This window comes from Ambystoma mexicanum, chromosome 4q, assembly GCF_040938575.1.
Source record: "Ambystoma mexicanum isolate Mex_15411 chromosome 4q, UKY_AmexF1_1, whole genome shotgun sequence".
Taxonomy (NCBI): Eukaryota; Metazoa; Chordata; class Amphibia; order Caudata; family Ambystomatidae; genus Ambystoma; species Ambystoma mexicanum.
This window is the reverse complement of record NC_090928.1, coordinates 535784191-535802867: the sequence shown is the minus strand read 5'-3', so window position 1 is coordinate 535802867 and position 18677 is coordinate 535784191. Positions and strand designations below refer to the sequence as shown.

At 45.9% G+C, this 18677-nt stretch overlaps 1 protein-coding gene across 9 annotated transcripts in view; it reads left to right on the top strand.

Annotated features, from left to right (window-relative positions):
* The window catches only part of NHSL1 (NHS like 1), an 844536-nt gene that overhangs the window by 717965 nt on the left and 107894 nt on the right, over positions 1-18677 (top strand). The window lies entirely within an intron of this gene.

Below are 18677 nucleotides of genomic sequence, written 5' to 3'. Positions count from 1 at the left end.
TTACTTTAAGATATGTTCACTTTCATTGCATATGTTAAGGAGTCATGGCCACTTTCTTTTAGGACTGCCACCCTATTAACATAGATGCTATCTAAAAGTGGTCTCACCCCCCCCCCCCCCCCTTTGGGTGTGTGTATATATGTCCTGTTCTGGGGTCAGGTGAGTAAGTCCTGTGTCCACCAAGCTCTGAGGACCCCCCTCCCAAGCCAAACTGTTCTCTTCTGGTATCCACGCACCCCCCCCCCCCCCGAGCCGCCCAAAAGGTGGTAAAGTTGATTGTTTTGTATGAAATGAAACAATAGGAATAAGGCATTAGAACCGGGTAATATTCAGGTGAACCTCTTTCAACATATTGAGGTTTTATGAGCCCCCGTTTGATGTTTGCAAATAGGGTCTTGAAAATAGGGGGGTTCCATCTTCATGAAACACCTCATAGAGTCCCCATTCATGAGAAGTTGTCCCATCTTGCTCTTTAATAGTTCTTGGGAAATAGTTGGTACATTTCTCAAGTTGAGTTGGAAGAGGGAACATTTTGAAGGGGACCCATGGAGTTTTAGTGTCGGCCTGAGCACCACCAATCAGTCCTTTCAGTTCTATTTGACCCTCACTACGTGTTGTCCTCAAGAGGACTACTCTCTGTCTTTGTTTTTTGGGCATCACTAAGGAAAGAAGGAATGGGTGAAATATATGCAGATGTCTGGTTGCCCCCTCAATGAGGGTCATACAAATAATCTAATATGGTCCGAAAGGAGAATTAACTGCACAATTTTTTGTGGGTGAGGGGTGCATTCTGGCAACCCCCAGGTATATTTTTGAATGACATGAAGGAATATTTAATTGCACAAGACCTGGACGTGTCTCGTGTGGGTGGCCCTCTTGATGTTTGCAGATGGCGTGGTTTTTAATCCACACACTGAATTTTCTTCAACGACTGGTTGCCTTCTGGTGAGTCTGCGGCCAGAAGGGCCACGTAATTAGTGAAGGGAAACCCAGACAAACTCCATTAGAAGAGTAAAACGACTTAGGGCACATTAGCTATTAAGGATGGGTATTTAATTAAGGAATTGATCTTTTATAAATGCGCAAAATTCCTGGAGACCAGTCTCTAAGTGCAGGACTGGGATTCCAACCGTGTTTTGCTTTGCGTTGTCTTGCTTCCAAGACGAACCCGTTGCCTGCTGACCTATCCTGCCAGGCCATTTGGATGTGGTAGTGTACTTTGTCTACTTGGGGGGGGTCCGTTTCACACATAATTTGAGGCAGTCTGCAGGTAGAGTGAAGTGATAGTAAACGGTGTCAATCTGCAAGGGAGAGTGTTCAGATTCTTAGGAATGGTGTAGGGGGGATTCCCTGGTGCAGGTACCTGACATTTACCAACACAAGACAGGGTGCCTGTTGATTTATAGGGCACACGTTTGGGGTTATTCTGCCACCCCCAGTTACTATTGCTGAACATTGTTTCCTACTTTCCCCTTCATTACAGGGCTCTGTCTAATGGCCGATTGCATTGTTACCGGTTTGCTTACTGGAGCAGGGTGCAGAGGCAGGGATGTGCCAAGCCACCTTAGAGGGTCTGAGAATGGGTGGTTACATGGATATTCTATGCTTAAGAGGGGTTCGAAAAAAAGAATGGTGTGCCTTGGGTCTCGTGCCACTATGAGAGATGTCTGTCTAGGTCTTGCTGAGGGTGGTTTGGGACCATTTCTGATGTTCATAGCAGGAAAATTATGTAACCAAACAATGATGTTTAGGTGCGTGGTGCACACATCTCGGTGGGCAAGGGAAGAGCGCATGCTGTGGTAGCCCATGGGAGAATAGTGAACTATATATGCAGCTTAGGCCACGTAGCATCCCTTTGTGGTATCTGAGAATTTGGCATAAGGGGCACGAGTTAGGAATTAGTGACTGTGTCAATAGGGCAATTGAGACACTGGTTCATTTCTTTTTGCTCTGCCACAATTATAAGTGGCGGCGCATGCAAAGGCTACTACCGCTTTTTAGAAGGGATGGTATTACATTCTGTAATGCGCCTCTACGTCATGTGAGAACGTTGTTGAAATAATGCTGTGCACAGGTTACCGGCATAGAACCAGAGAAAACGGATGCATGCTCGCAGAACAGAGAAGCGATGGAGTATGAGTCCATTTCACTAGGAATTTTGGAAAAAAAAGAAAACGAATTGTAGGTGTGATGATGGCTTGAAGGAATCTAGCAATTATGTATGGCCTGAGTATGGCTGCTTTAGGAATTGATATAATGTGATTGTTTGATCTTCCTTTTACAATGATCTATTTTATTGTTTCCACTGGAGTGTTAATGCTTCTATTGTAATGTCTACTGCTATGCAATACATTGAATTCAATTATGATTTGAGTAAAATAAAAGTTCTAATCTAGACACTGGGTGGCGGGGGCTCAGGGGATGGTCCAGGCTACGATTTTATAATTAACTTAATGGTTTTTAAAGGTTGGGGAGGGTGTGGGTTGCTCGTCAATGGGAAAAGGGGGATACCATAATAATAACAATAATTATAATAATAAGCCATTTATACAGCGCTACGAACCCTCAGGTATCTGAGCGCTGCTTATTATTACCCACGGTGTGCGGTGCTCATTTATCGAGCTCGGAAGGATGAAAGGAGAGTTTGGCCTTGCCGGGATTCTGCACGGATGTCAAAGCAAGTGCTCTACTCGTCTCGCCCAAGGGCACTCCTCTCCCAGTTCCCAAGGACCCTCCACAGAGGTGATCCTCACTTGTCCACCTCAGAGCCAGGATCCAAAAGCGATGGCCTTTCCTTGGCCACCTGCGTAGCGGGGTGAAAGGAGGACTAGGAGTGATAATGCCCCCAGGTTTCTCACAGTATCAACTTAACATGCTTAACTTTATTGGGCAAAGGCTAGGCACTTAGTATGACTTTTTGGAAACATTAAGAGATTCAGGTTATACAAAATTGATATAACTCAATTTAGAAAATAATCATTGTGCAAGTACTGGTTTACTTTACTTTATAAGAAAATCGTGGGAAATCTTTTGTAATTGGTCTCCCTGTAATTCCCTTGTTGCCCATTATCCTCGCTTGTTGGCTTATCAGAGAAATGCAAGTGGAACAGCTCCCCCCTTCTGTGGATACTGGACTCTTCCCTTGTAGGCACTCTCACTTATCCTCTTCTAATTTTTTTTTTTCTCTTCACTCGCCACCCCCGAATATTTTCTGGCTTCATTATGTTAGCCCATGGTAGAAGTGCTGTTCCAAAATAGCTGCCAATTGTACTAATTTAGGTGCCATCATTTTTCTTTATTTTCTATTAAAGCTGTAAGATTACTGCAAAAATAGAATGGGTGGAAAAGAGAATACTGTGCCATGGTAGCACAGTCCAGATGAACATATCAAGGCAAGGACCGCTTTTCAGACACCAATATTTCAGATTGTCGATGTTATTCTTCATCTTCACTTCAGCGGTACTTCTTTACAGGATTTGTATGACCGAGATGTCAGAGTAAGGAAGTGATGACAGCGTAGCAGAGATATATTAACATGCCTCGGGGTGTTTCACATCTCGTTAACACTTGCATCTGACATGATTGGTGGAGGGCTCCACCCTTCCCGTGAACTCTGCCAACTAAAGTACTCCAGACAGTCATCCATCCTTATGTTTCTGTCATGATCTCCCTGCACTACCTCCGTGAAGCAGCGAGTTTTTCTCCCTGCTGTATTTCACTAACTACCCTGATTGCCTGCGGCGAGAGAGGACCAGTGCAGGTATGTAGAGCCTCAAGCAAAGCGTCAGTGAGTCTTTTGGGGGTGTTGCTGCTTACTAAAGCAGTTTTCATGAAGACTGTGATTCGTGGGAGAACCTGAGAGTGCATCTCTTCATATGGTACCTGGGTAGACGAACTGTGCTGGTGCTGTACAGTTACCCAGGGTGTATTTGTGTAAGGAACCTCTGAAGAGCACACGTCCCACATTACCATGCAGCAGAGCTTTAGTCTCCCTGGAGCTCATTGTTGAACACCCTCCATCTGCAGACTGCTGCTTGCTGGCTCTGTGTAGGCCCTTTGGGCTCAGCTCATGTGTCCAGCTCGCCAGTAGTGCTAGGAAAGTCTTTCGAGTAGATGCATTAATTTGTTTATTCTTGGGGAGCTTTGCGGGTGCCCTGTGTACCTTTCCTTTGGTGATTGTAGTTCTGCCTTCCAGCCCCAGCAATGAGGCCTAAATACTCCTTTAGAACTTCGACCACAGTTGGTATTGCCATGTAGAGGCCACAAATCCAAAGATCGGAAGGACCCGAGGAAGGTTTTTGGTCTTTGGTGCACTAAAGGGAATGGTTCAGGTTTTTCTCAAATGCGTCTGTCTTGAGGTCCACAGGCAATTCGTGTTCTGGATTCCTACAGGGAGTTTGCTTGTGGTATGCAGGCTTCCTGGCTGCTTAGGCTGGCTCCCGCTGGAAGATTGCATTGTGGGCCATAAACTGCAGAATGGGTGTTCTTGCTGCATTGGGGATGGATGTAACTCGCACAGCAAGGGTTCAGGGATGCCGTTCTCAGGATTAGGACATTTTTCTCCATCTGCTTTATAGGAAGTGTGGATGGTAACTTGAAATTATACAGGAAGAAAACATTGCCCTGGGTATCCTAGATAGAACCAACCCCTTCACGACTGTGATGGAGACTTATTCTTGAAGATGGTCCATAAGTCAAGAAGCGTGCATTGCACGGTCTAACAGACTAAAGCACTGAGTGGTGAAGTTGTGACTTTGTCTCTGGCACGCAGTAGTAGCCTTTGCAGACCATCATCCAAAATGTAGCTAAAGTGTTCAAGTGATAGTGGTGGGTAAGACATCTTTCCAATAGTGGGGTGGGTGAGAGCTGGCTGGACTCTGAGGAGGATGCTGCCATTTTCACTGTTGGTGCAGGTTCCATTGCATCATTGAGGTATGGTAGTTGTCATTGAGCACCCCCCAGACATCCAAACCTGGTGTGGGATAAGCAGAACAGTAGGACAATAGGCGAAGGGCACCCCCCGGGTGGAGACACGTCTCCCTACCTCGAATGGATATTAGGGTTCAGATGGGGGCAGCTGCAGCTTCCCGTGTGGAATTAGTGGGGTACTCCTAGATCCCAGTGAGGCGAGGTGGAGCGAGATATGGATGTGCCTAGATGAATGGCAGCCTGGGGCATTTTTTCTCCTAAGCAAGGAATCCAAACATCCTGCGCAAAGTTGTTGGTCAATTTGTTGTAAAAAAGAGCCAATGTCAACCATCCAGTCCAATCCAAAGTGATTGGGTGTTCATTTTTATTACATGACAAGTATGGGATTGTTTGCTGGGACACCAATCCTGCAAGGTACAAAACAAGTTTACGAGTATTTAGTGACTTTGCCATTTTGTAAGGAATCCTAAACATTGTGAAGTCTGGCGTTCTAAAATTATGAACTGCCTCTGCTATGCGACTCCTGCTACCATTTTAGGAGACACGCAGCAGATGCACGTCACCATTGGATTTTGTGAATATCACTGAGCCATTTTACAACACATTTACCCATAGTGTCACGCAGGATGTTTGCGTTCCTTTGATATAGATCAGGTTTCCTCTTGTACAGAGCTGGTTTCCACATGCAGACCTACCTGTAATTGCTTAGATACGCACTTGATGAGGCAACAGTCTGCTCCTTTTTGCATTTTTTAATGTAGCCGGAGTGCGCCATGGGTCGGTGAGTAATTTTAACCCTTAACGGTGGCCCCTGGCGCATCCATCAATTTTTATGCTTGAGTGGCCCCTCTCCTTTCCACAGATAGCCTGCATTATCGTACTATTATACACCTGAGTGGGCGTGATTTGTAAGTGTCCTTTACTCTGTGTGCTCATTTAGGTCTTTCAGTCACCCTCACCACTCCTGAGACCTAGTCCTGACTGTCGCCAATAATACCTTGATTGGTCTGGCTTGTCCAGAAAGTTACCCTGTTCTAAGAAACTAGGCTGGCCTTCTGAACATCTGCCCACCAGTTCAGAGTTCAAAAATCCATCTTACTAGTGAGGAAGGGCGCTTAATAGGATGACTGCTAGAGAATGTTTTCTGCTGGTTTACCCTGTGATAAATAACTGTGCGCCTTGCAGCGCTCTTGTTATAACCTATTCCTCACTCTCAATAGGGCCAAGACCTGCAACAGGCTGTGCTCTTCCAACATGTCTTTACGAGTGTCAGAGTTTACATTGGAGTTTATATAGGAAGAATAGTGTCTTGGGGCTTCTTAGAGGGATGACTTCTATAACAATGTGTTTCAATCGCAATTTACTTTAGTAGAGACTGGCGAGTGTGCCCAGCTAGAGCACTTGTCCCATAGAAATAATGAAAATCCGTTAGGAATCAACCAGCCTGCCTTGTCCAGGTATAAAGAATTTGAATGCGGCCTCCGTGACCACCATATCAAAGACGACCTGAGTGATGCAGACAGCATGGCCAATGCCTTCCTTTTATTGTATAGTCATCAGGACTACATCATTCATATTGTTGCTTCTTCTTTGCTTCATTGTAAAAACTCTCCCAACCCATGATGGCAACAGCAAGACTGGAGCTCTTATTTCTGTCACGAGTAAAGAGGTAAGTGGGTCAGCCATCTAATAGGCCTACCTTTACGTAACCCACAGTGCTCTGTTGCACACTCTTGGCAGAAATTGTTGCTTTTCGTTTTGGGCTTTCGAAGCATTAGCGTCAGATACTACATGTTTAATGTGTGATGTAATTGCCCCTTCTCTGTAAATTGCAATTCTTTGGAGACCTCACAATGCTGGTCACTCCTGAAGGCAGAGCATTCATTAAACGCTTGCATCTACCTGTAGTAGCATTGCCTGTTTGCTGGCACTTGTCTATGTTTCTGAGTGCTGTGTCCAAGCATCCAGGCCCGCTATAGAGCGCTCACCTCTTCCTGGCAACCTCAAATGTTTCTGCAGAGCCATCATTTGCATTTGTGTTCTGCAGATGAATACAGCCAAAAGCCTTGTCGCATTCACTGGGGAGAAAAATGGGACATTACTTAAATAAGTAGCCTCACAGGGTCGCTGATGAGCAGCCAAACGAGATGGCCACCTGAATGTGAGGCTCCGTCCCGACCAACAATCCTGGATACATAAATCCGTTGCTGAGCACACAACAAGATATTTGGGGGAAGATTTTTGAACATGAAATGCCAGGGCACCTGATTTCCAACGTAGAAGCCCCCTGATGCAGGGATTCTAAAGTTCTAGCCCTCTGAAGAAGTGCCGGGAACCACGGCGACTGCAAAGCCGCTTGCGGCCTGTGGAGGGGTGGGGGGGTTGACTCCCGCCTAGACCAGCGAGACGGAGCCAGAGGAAGCCGTGCATTGGGGGACATCGATCCAGTGTGCAGATACGATAACACCACACAGTTGAACAACAGTGTATCAGTTGTTGAGGTGCCCATAAGTTCATCTGGCGGCCCTGCACCTAACGTGTGTGCCCTTGCGGGAGCCTGGCCCGCGGAACAGCAGAGACAAAACCGAGGTGCTGAGAGATACCAATGCGGCGAGCTACGAAACATCAGCAGAGCTGCACAGGATTTGTACCAGTAGATGTTGTGTGCTGCAGTGACCCGGTCCCCCTGAGGGGGAGGGCAAGCATTAAACAGAGCTGGTACCGGTACATCTGCCACCGCTAGATTGGAACCGCGAGGAAGGGGCACCCTTATCACCTACACGCTGATCCCGGCTGCCGCGTGACACTAAAGGGCAGGAACTTGTATACGGCATGGCTGCGAACTCAATTGCTAAAGCGGGCACCTGTGAGTGACTGCATTGCCCATACACAACAGGATAGTGTAACCCGCTCCCCCGTGGTAAGGTAGATGAAGGCACGTGCGACCCTGCTCCACTAAGGGGAACAATATTACGCAACTCTGCATGAGCAGCGGGTATGCCCACAGTACCGTTAACTCCAGTAGCGGGGAGAATAAACAATAAGACAGTTGCATTTAGGGAGGCAAGAAAATGACATTTAACAGAACGCTGAGGTGCCTGTGCACCCAATGCCTCGCCCTTGACGCAATACTCCCAGAAAGCCTACCCGAAACACTGGGAGTGGGTTAGTCGTGTATAACTTGGGAGCTAGAACAAAGTGCCACAAATACGCAGATTACCCTACGGTAAACTCTGGCATACACACGGTAACAGAGAGAGGGCTGGGGATAAGAAAATAACAAGACCAGTTGGAGTGACACAGCTGAATGGTTGACAACTGATTCCTACTGAGAATGCCCCGGGCTAGAAACAAAGTCTAATACTAACCACTGCAGCATAAAAGAAAATACTGCAACTAGCACACATGGTTGAGCTGAGTACTTGGCAGGCTCTAGTCAGGACTGCAGCCAAAACGTAGACCCACACTGCATGAAACCATGTGGAGACCTCGAGCTAACTGATAAACGCCTGCAAGTGGTGGCAGTCGCAAACTAAACCAGATAATCCAAAATACCTGTGGCAAAGGTAGAACCAGGTTAAAATACTAACAATTGCCACTGATACTGTGCCGGCGCAACGTGGAGCATCCTGACAAAGCACCTTCCAGAAAACTAAGAGACACAAGCAGAGAAGTCCATACGTACTTCACTCCGTACGGTCCTGCCGGGAGTCACGGCCGGGGCAACTGGGCCAGTAGAGATACCATAGATCAACTGAGGTACTACACAGCTGATAGTTTGGCACAATTGACAACATGACGAAAGGTGCAAAGAAGGGCCTTATGGACACATTCACCGGCCCTCGCCCTGCAACCCCTGAAACACCTAATCCTTCTAATACAAATCAGAACGAAAAGGAAGAAAACAGCTCTCGTGAAGACCAATTCCTCCAAATGATGCAGATCAGATTCATGTCAATTAACGTCAAGCTGGATGATATTGTCACCACTATGGGAAACGCCGATCAGTACAGCAGAAGACATAGTGGCACAACATGACCGTGATTTGGCATCCATCCAAACAGAACTCAATAGGTTGAAGAATAAGTGTGACGACCTAAAGTCTAGGTCTAGACGCAACAATATCTGGGTGGTGGGAGTACCTGAGGTGGTGTGCAGGGGCCCAATGGAGCCATTTGTAGAGAACCTACTTAAAAATCTGTTTGATCCTTCTAAACTATCCTCTCAATCCTTAGTGGAAACAGCTCATTGTATGCTTGCCCCTCCCCCATGCACAATAATTGCAATTTTTTTTACCTATAGATACAGGGATGCAATCCTCAGACTATCAAGAGAAATGGGAATTTTGCGTTTCGAATCCAGTAAGATACATATTTACCCGGACTTTGCTGCTGGAGTGCAAGCACAAAGGAAGACATACGATACAATGAAACATCTCCTGTGAGCAAAAAAGGTCCTGTACTCTCTAACCTTCCCAGCTAAACTAAGCATTCAACATGGGGGCAGGGTCCACTTTTTCAAAAACCCAGCGGACGCCCTATCCTATGTGGAAACCTTGATACCTACTCCCTCTCCGCACCAGAACCGAGAACCTAACGGACCATTGAGAGATGAGGCAGTACACGGCGACAAAAATTACTGAAATAACCCAGCATGATGTCCAAGTGTGAAGGCAAAGATTGATAAAACTGGTTGGGGCACGTTGAGCCGAGAAAGGCGGGCACAGCAATCAACATAGCGCCACAGTATATTTCCAAATGTTTAGGAAGAATACATCAAGTTGGGGGTCATGGTGATGGTGGTGGGTGGGGGAAGGGGATGCAACCATGTTTAAAGTTATTGAGGGACTGTGCAAACGGAGCCGCCAAAGTCTCAAAAGTTGTGCGTAAAACAGTTGAAATGAAAAATGGCATGTGGGCGATGGGACTGATCAAGTATGAAACATGGTAAACACAAAGTCGTAATGACAGAAATGAAAGGTACAACAAATTTGTATGGCTGAATACCTGAAACTAATATCATGGAATGTACGTGGTCTAAATAACCCGATAAAAGTAAGAAAGATCTGGTCATATTTGGAACGACATTTTCCCAATGTAATAATTCTGCAAGAGACACACGCACTGGAGGCAATACACAGACACATAGCTCAGAGATGGGGGGGGTAGATTTTATACTAACTACTCATCACAGGCTAGAGGGGTAATTGTATCAATCCATAAACTCAATTTTAAGGCTGGACCCACCCACATAGACCCTGATGGTAGGTATGTTTATAGTTACAGGGACCATTTATGATGAGGCTAGTAAACACATATGGCCCGAACATTGATGACCCCATGTTCTATACGAATGTGGCGGCATTGATAGGGCTTGCCTCTGAGACCCCCGTGTTGTGGGGAGGCAACGTTAATACAATTCTAGACTCCACCAAAGACAGGTCTAGTACCAGACATCGCTGTGACACGAAGGCAGCCCTAACCATACGCCAAATCATGGCACAATACTCACTGCTTGATATATGGAGAGTTGAGCATCCAGACACCTTAGAGTACAGGTACTATTCTACCGTGCATGATGCGCTGTCTAGAGCCAACTACTGGCTGATCCACGGACAAATGGCTAGATAAGTGTTGTAGATCAAGCATACTGCCACGCACCTGGTCGGACCACTTGCCAGTGGTGCTCCTGTTGAGGTTAACATCAGAGGGCCGGCCCCGGACCCTCTGGAGAATGGCTAAGTCTGTGCTAGCAGACACATCACTGACAATGAGAATAGATATTGAAGAGTTATTTGAGAATAATGAAGTCAGTAGCGGAATATTCCAATATATGGGAGAAATCTAAAGTATGGTTCCGTGGTAAAATGATGGCCTCTACAACAGGCATTCTAAAGACAAGAAGGGAATTGGGGGAGACAGAAGAAACTCTGAAAAGATTAGAAAATTAATATGGAGAAACACCAGGTAGGGCATTACTGGGATTGATTAAGAGTAGCCTGCTTAAATGTTGCCATCTGGCAGACCATTAAACATGATTTATAGCCTGGAATGTCCAGGCCAGGAGGTATGGGGAGGGAGAGAGACCAGGACGACTGCTAGCAAGCATAATTAAGGGAGAAAGAGATGCACATCACATCTCGGGCATCACTAAACAAGATGGGGGTATTGCCATGAATTCAGGGGAAATAAATAAAATATTTAGGGAGTATTATCAAAACGTATATGCCAATTCGGATACGGTATCCGGGGATGAGGTTGATGGGTACCTAGCAGCAACTAGTTTGCCCATGATTGACGGCGAGGCAAGATACAAGCTAAATAGCCTGGTAGTGCTGTAAGAAATAGCATATGCTATAGCTTCTCTCGCAAGTGGCAATGCTCCAGGCCCAGACGGCATTGGGATTGAATTGTATAAAACATAAAAGTGCTGCTCAGGGTATGAGAGGCGGCCTGTAATATTGAAAGACCTCCGCTCTCACTTACAGAGGCTGTGATCACAGTACTCTTGAAGCCTGGTAGACCTCTAAACGAAATGTCCTCATTCCGTCCACTCGTGTTGATTAAAATAGGTACAAAAATATTTGCCAAAGTTCTGGCAAACAGACTGCTTCCATATATAATAAGAATAATATGTCCGAATTAGTACATCTGGACCAATCGAGCTTCATTCCAGGAAGATCAACGGCACCAATTGTACTAGACGCAGAGAAAGCCTTCGATTCAGTGTCATAGAACTTTCGGTTTAGAGTGCTAAGGCACGTGGGCCTGGAGGAGGGATTCAATATATTTGTGAGGCTACTATATAACAACCCTAAAGCCAAGATACATACTAATCGAAACTATTCAGACTTGATCGGGCTTGCTAGAGGTACACTTCAAGGATGTCACTTCTCCCCCTTGCTGATCGTACTAACCATAGAACTATTTGTGAATAGGATCAGAGAGTTTCATGTGCATAGAGGAATACATATATGGGGTCCCCTTCAAGTAATATCACTCTACACAGATGATGCTCTCCTATATCTCAGAAACCCTGAAGAAAATATTAAGCCTGTTTTTGGCCGAAATAAACTAATTTAAACGACACTCTGGATACAAGGTCAACATAATGAAATCAGAAATGTTCCCACTCACAGATAGCACTAGAAAACCACCAAATCTACACAGGTTGAGATGGGCTGAGAGCACGGTTAAATACTTATGGGCGATCATACGAAAACAACCATGAAGAATACATAAATACATTAGAACATAAATTAAATCTGTGGTCTAAGGACACCATCTCATTTTACGGCAGAGTTGCAATCCTGAAAATGGTGATAGTACCCAAGCTGTTATACTTTTTAAATACTATCTCGATATGGCCATGACGCAGATTCTTCAGCGTACTACATAAAATAGCTGTGGGGTTCATGTGAGGAGTAGGTACAGTTCGCATGAAATGGGAGGCCCGAACAGAACCATATTGCAGAGCCCAGACTTTGAGCTGTTCTATCTCGCAGCCCAAGCACATTATGCGTGATACTGGTCCAGACAGTATACGAAAGCTGCACACAAGGCACGAGAGACATATAGTGCTTCCCCGCATGATATTAGGACAGCTCTGCTGAGTCACCACCATGCAGACTCATGCCCATTTGATCCGTTACTAACTACAATAGACGCATGAAGACGAATAAATGAGAGGTCAGAAACATGCACCCATACTGTAGTAATCTTCCCTTATGGAACTTCCCTGAACTCGCTCCCACACTGGATGCAGACATCCAGGAGACGGGGGATCCCGACAAAATAATGGAACTCAGCGACCTCTACCCGATGGCAGATTTGTAACGATTGCCGAATTTGGAATGAAAATGGGAAATAACCCGGTACGCCTATTGCAATATTACCGAATGAGGGTGGCAGTTAAAAAGAAATGGCCAACATTCCCACTTGAACCCGAAAGTAATGAGTGTATAGAAATTGTGGCACGTGGTGACAGCAGAAAGGGACTACTACCTAGAATATATGCCGAAGTACAGGCTGGAACTGCTCAACACAGCATGGTGAAAGACAAATGGGAACCGGGCACGGGTAATGTAATTGACGATGTTAAGCAGCAGAAAATATAGTTCCATGTGTTAAAATCGCAGCAAAAATTGCTGTGGTTACAAAATATCGCAGCAAGAATGCATTGGTTTTGCCGTCGCAATCCATGTAAAGTATGCAAGGGACACCCCTGCAACCCATGCTCCCCTTAAATGGTATAACGGGGTTCACCTTTCCTGGATCAAACCACAGCATTTTTGCCACAATATTTTTGTATAGGCGACATTTTTGCCGCAATTTTATCACTGCATACCGAAAATACAATTTAAATTGCTGAACAGACTCCAGTATACACCTAAGACGACTTCACGTTTCAACCCAGATAATGTTCAAAAGTGCCCGAAATGTGGTCACGGAGGGGGAAGACACAATTCATATGTTCTGGAGCTGCCCCCCTATTAATGACTTCTGGTCAGAGGTAGCGAGGACACTGAATGCAATAACGGATATACCCCCGACACTCCTCCCTCTGAAATATCTCCTCAGAGATATAGAGAAAGCTAAAATAACGATCCGTAGTCCATTCAACATAGGATGTATAATTGCCAAGAAATGCATTTTACTTAAATGGAAAGTAAAAGAATCACCAACGATACACCAATGGTTTAAGGAATTTACATTTGTGAATGAGAATGAGGATGGGTGTGGGAATACTGTGGTGGCCTCGAGCAGACCCAAGGATGAACTACAAAACCGAAAAGGGCAATGTTCTGAAAATAACGGAAAGTATATGTACTATAATATGCTACATTACCATGTAATAAGCGAACATGCTGACACACCGGCTGAGAGTCTGTAAATGTCATTGTGACTGTACATCAAAGCAATGTTATGAACGAAAGGATGAGTGCACTGCCAAAGTATTAAAGTTTTTTTTAAAAAAGAAGTAGCCTCACACAAGTTAACGAGTTTCAAAATTAGTTTTGGAGCACTCCCTGAACCTTTAAGCTCTCTTTTCTTGGGATAGAAAAGAGCAGCTGGCAGTCTGTTCCATGCTTTGAACTTGAAGTCAAATGCGCGTTTGAATGGAGCTCAGGAGCGCTGAGAGAGAGGGGGCTGTGAGGGTGGGATTTTCCCCATTGTGCTCCTCTGGGAGGAACACTTGCAGAATCGCTTCATGAAAACACAGGATGAAAGGCAGTATAGGATAGTTCTGTTCAGTCAACATACCTAGAGTGGTGACGTGGTTGTGAATGGGAACATCAAAGCTGCCCGGGTCTGATTCATTTGGTTCCGTCTCCCTGTGTGCAGGCGTTTCTTGTTGCTGTAATCCTTCCAGTTGTTTGAAGCTACAATGCAGCATGGTGCCCCTGTTTGCCTGGCGCCCTCTGGCACCCCGCCTCAAACTCTTGCAGTCTATAGCATCTTAATTCCACCTTCCTCACGCGATCCCTCCTCCTTTGAAGTGGTACTGTTTTCAAACTCCAGCAGTTAAGTGGGCAGATTGGCACAGGATCTTCTGGAAGACCAAGTGAACACCTGTAAGCCTTGAGGGTGGCATGTCTGCCAGACTGCGGCGGTGCCCTCAGTGAGCCTTGGAATCAGCACCTCCTATGGGCGGGAGGATCCTCTGCTGCTTTCATTCTGTGCTGTTGCCACACAGTGTGCGCGCATCAGCGGAGGCCGCAGGGTTACTTCGTGTTATGCTGATTGTAGTAAAAACCAACCCATCCCTCAGGGTTTGCAGGCAGACCGCCGTGGCTCCTCCTTGCGGCAGAATGGATGCATTTAAAACCAGAGCTCTGACCTTCATGCGATTGTCGAGGCTGGAGTGTCCCACTCACACACACACACTCTTCATTCCTAAGGCTAGCAGGCAGATTGCCGGGTTTTAGGGAGTGTGTTCTTGATGGCACTGTAGCCCAGCGCTCCATCTGCCTCCAGCAGGAAGACTCCATGTGGCTGAGGCCTGTGGCTGAGAGTAGGCTGCCCGGGGAGCCGCCCCAATGCATCTCCTTGTCTTGGAGAGGATGACTTTGATCGAGCTTGGGAGCATTCAGAATGTATGGACGGCACAAGACACACAGCACTGTCCATCCTGCTCCATAATTTATTAGCCAGAATATGGCGCTCTTGCTGAAATAACTAGCTCATCTGCTCTCAGCCTTGCCTACCAAGAGGCGTGTGACAGTATGAGCAAGCTAGCATTTCAGAGGGCCAGTGCAAAACAGCCCTGGGTGGGCAGGGGCATGGTGGCGCAGAGGCGAGTTGCAAAACTAGGGCCTCACGATTGGTGTGCGGGAGACATAATAGTGGGAGGGCCTCCCTCCTCTCTGATATGCATCATCTCTTGTTACCGATATTTCATCTTAAGGCTTTCTTGTTTCGACCCCTACAGAAAGCGGCACATATTGTCCAGGAGGTCGGCTTTCTGCCACGTAGACCTGCATGATGCGTCTTCCTGCGAAGAGGTGAGTAGGACCTCGAGCAGAGCTGCTGTGGCAAGCCGCACGATAAGTGGCCCAACCGAGACAGGATGGTGTCTAGAGGCTAAGGCACCAATTATCCGGTAAAGTAAACGGAGCTTGCGCGTGGAGCTTAGACAGAGGAAAAAGTGGGCACCAGGGTCTTGTATAACCAAAAAATAGCTGGCCTTGGCTGAATGCTTGATGAAAATGCTGCCTTGGCTGTTTTTCCTGTTATGTGGGGATCATCTGTTAGCCACATTTAGTCCCCCCATTACCTAGTATTCTGATTGCCACTGCGTTCAAACCATGATAGAGGCCAGGTTCTCAAAGGAATTAACCTGTTTCTGTGCATAAACGTGCTGAGGTTCTAAAGCCACAGACAGACTAGAGTCTAAGGTCAATGTGAATATCGCTAGTCCACTAGCATGCAGCAAGTCACAGTACCAGGCCTGTAACGAGTCAGGCAAGAAGAGTAGAGGCTAGGTGGTGAGATATGGATGATTTATTCGGGATGATGAGGAAGTGCATTCCTGTTAAGAGAACCCAACTTGCCCAAAAGGGAAATGGATACCCACTCTAAAATGTTCATGTACCCATGTGGATGGCTTCTAATAGTTCAAGTAACCAAGCTGCGAATGATCAAAGGTCCAGTGCAAGGACAAAGGAGTGACTCCTTTCAAAGGGCCGTTCAGATTCCCCCTTTGAGGAGGAACCACCCACCATACCATTTCCTTAGACAAGCATTCAAACAGAGTATTGAAACACTCACACTTTGCGCTTAGCCTCTATTAGAAGATTAGTATTGTGTCTGCAGTGATTACTTGTTATACAATAGTACTGTTCTAAGGGAAGTCCTTGAAAAAAAGTATCCTTGATTATCGAATGTCGATTTGTGAGTTTATTCACTCATAGTATATTATGTATTGAAACAGCCAAACGTGTTTCGACTGTCTTTTTCAAGGCTAGTATGTATTCAACAGTACACATTCCTCAAATTGAAACTGATCCGGAACCAACAAGGTTTGAATACGGCTGACCAACACAACGAAGAGTCACTTATGCAGAATTAAGAAAGCAAATCCAAGCCCACTTTTTGGGGTACCAACAATTGAACACCTTGCCTTGGAAAAGACTGAGAGTCGAAACAGTTGTTGGCTGTTTCAATACATAATATACTAGTGGAGTGAAGTGGAGGTTGTGAAGCAAATGATAAGAGCAGGAGTATGAAGTGAGAGGGATATCTCTGATTTTCGAGGCGGGAATGGTGAAATGGGGCTGATTCCCACGCTGGATATTACAAAGGATGAGTTGATAAGCTCCTCATGGCCATCACTACAGAGACCGGATCGGCTCCTTTTCAGAGGGGGAAGGGAACAACCAAGGACACAGGGCAGGAACTAGGTTCTATATAAAACATACATGAGCCAGACCAACTCATTGTAAATAACAGGGTCCGTAAAAGTGCAATGCCAGAAGTGTCGGAAACCTAAATATAGGAACTAATAACGGCCAGAGAATCCTTGTCATTGTAGGACAAGGGGAAATCCTCTGTGGCCGGACCTTACTGAGCCCTGAAAAATAAAACGTTGGTGTGGTTGACTATAATGCTGTGTCAAGGGATGGTTTCAGAAAGGATCTGGCATTCTTGGTACAAATTCACATGCAGGAAAGATCATCCACAACAAAGTGTGTTGTAGAAGGTGCAAACCATGTTCCAAGGCCTTGATGCACAACGATTCTGACATTAAAATAGCTCTGGACTTTAAGTTTTAAGTGCATTGACAAAACCCAAGGAATAAAGTTGGCAGAATCCACCTATGTCCAAGGTCTCACCCCTGGTACAGGTCACCCAGTGGTCCGTAGCTCATCACCACCTAGGGATTTACAGTGACAGCGTTGCTCGTGGAAGCCAACCCCAGAAAAGAGTTGGGAAGAGCCATGCATCTGCCGTAGGTAACTCGCCTCCCAAGGAATTCAAAACTTGGAAACGAGGAAGTGATGAGGGCATATATAAAACAAAACTGTTCCGGCCCTCACGAAACAAATGAACCCTGAGACTAAGGAGTGTAATCGGTTCTCCGCCAATCCCCAAGCTGCTGACATTGGGACATGCCTGTGCTGATTAGTCATTCATTTGTTGTCTGATTTTAGAAAATGTTTGTGTTCCGTTTCTCCCAACAATATAGAATGTCTTCTTTTTGAGAAACTGTAGTTCGAAAAAGGCTCACAGAAACCAAAGTGTACATTGAAAGCTAAAATCTGACGGGGATCGTATTGTCTACCAGGTGCCTGTGGACCTGCATTATGTTTGCTTAGACCCCTGCCGCTTCCCACCAGTAAAGCAGCAGAGAAGCTTCAACCCTCAACCACTTTCGTGCTACTAGAAACTTTGCACCCTCGCCTGTCCCATCCATTGGTGCTCGGTTGGTGGGTGCGATGGTCTGACTGGTCGCCTTAATCAGCGTCTCTACCATGGGTTTTAGTTCCACTCGTTGTGTTTAATGCCTTTAGTGGTTGAGGTTAGTGTGGCATTGAGGGAAGGAGGTGGCAGGTCAAATGTCACAATGATGTGGTCTTTTTTTTTTTTGCGTTGTATTTGAAAAGTAGTGCTCGTTCTTGCAGTGTATGGAAGCGCATCCGCCCATTGGCGGTCTGGCAAGGAAGGCTGTAGGCCGCTTTGTTTTTTAATTTTTTTTATTATTGACAGCCATTGTTCTGAAAGAAACTGAAACTCTTGAGGACATGAGCAGTACACAATAATAATATAACCCCTGTTTGTGCTGGGATATGGCAACGCTAGGGATTAATGGAGGAAGGGAGTGGACATCTCCCAATGGCCGTGGCACGGCTATGGCTTCTGATTTGATTCTGGAGTTGAAAGCCTTCGGTTAAGGGCAGTGGGCATCTAGAACACCCGCCACTGAAAGGAATGGGTTTGTGATGTCATTCACGTGCCAGCTTGTGTGCTCAGCAAGGGTCAAATCCATGTTTCCAAAGCATCCATCCGCACCATCTACATTGAAGTCCAGTAAATCCAAGTGGGAGGTGTTGGCGTCACCTGGGGTAGTCCTGAAGTCCTGTTGTGCTGGATCCTTCAGAGGACACAGTTGTAGACTCCTGATTTAAGTGTTTTTAAAAATGCCTGAATTCTACCAATTTGGAGGTTTCCTACTTTGCAACAAATACTAAACCATTAATGACATACATACTCACACGTGCTCTGTGTGCCCATGTAACACAAATTGAA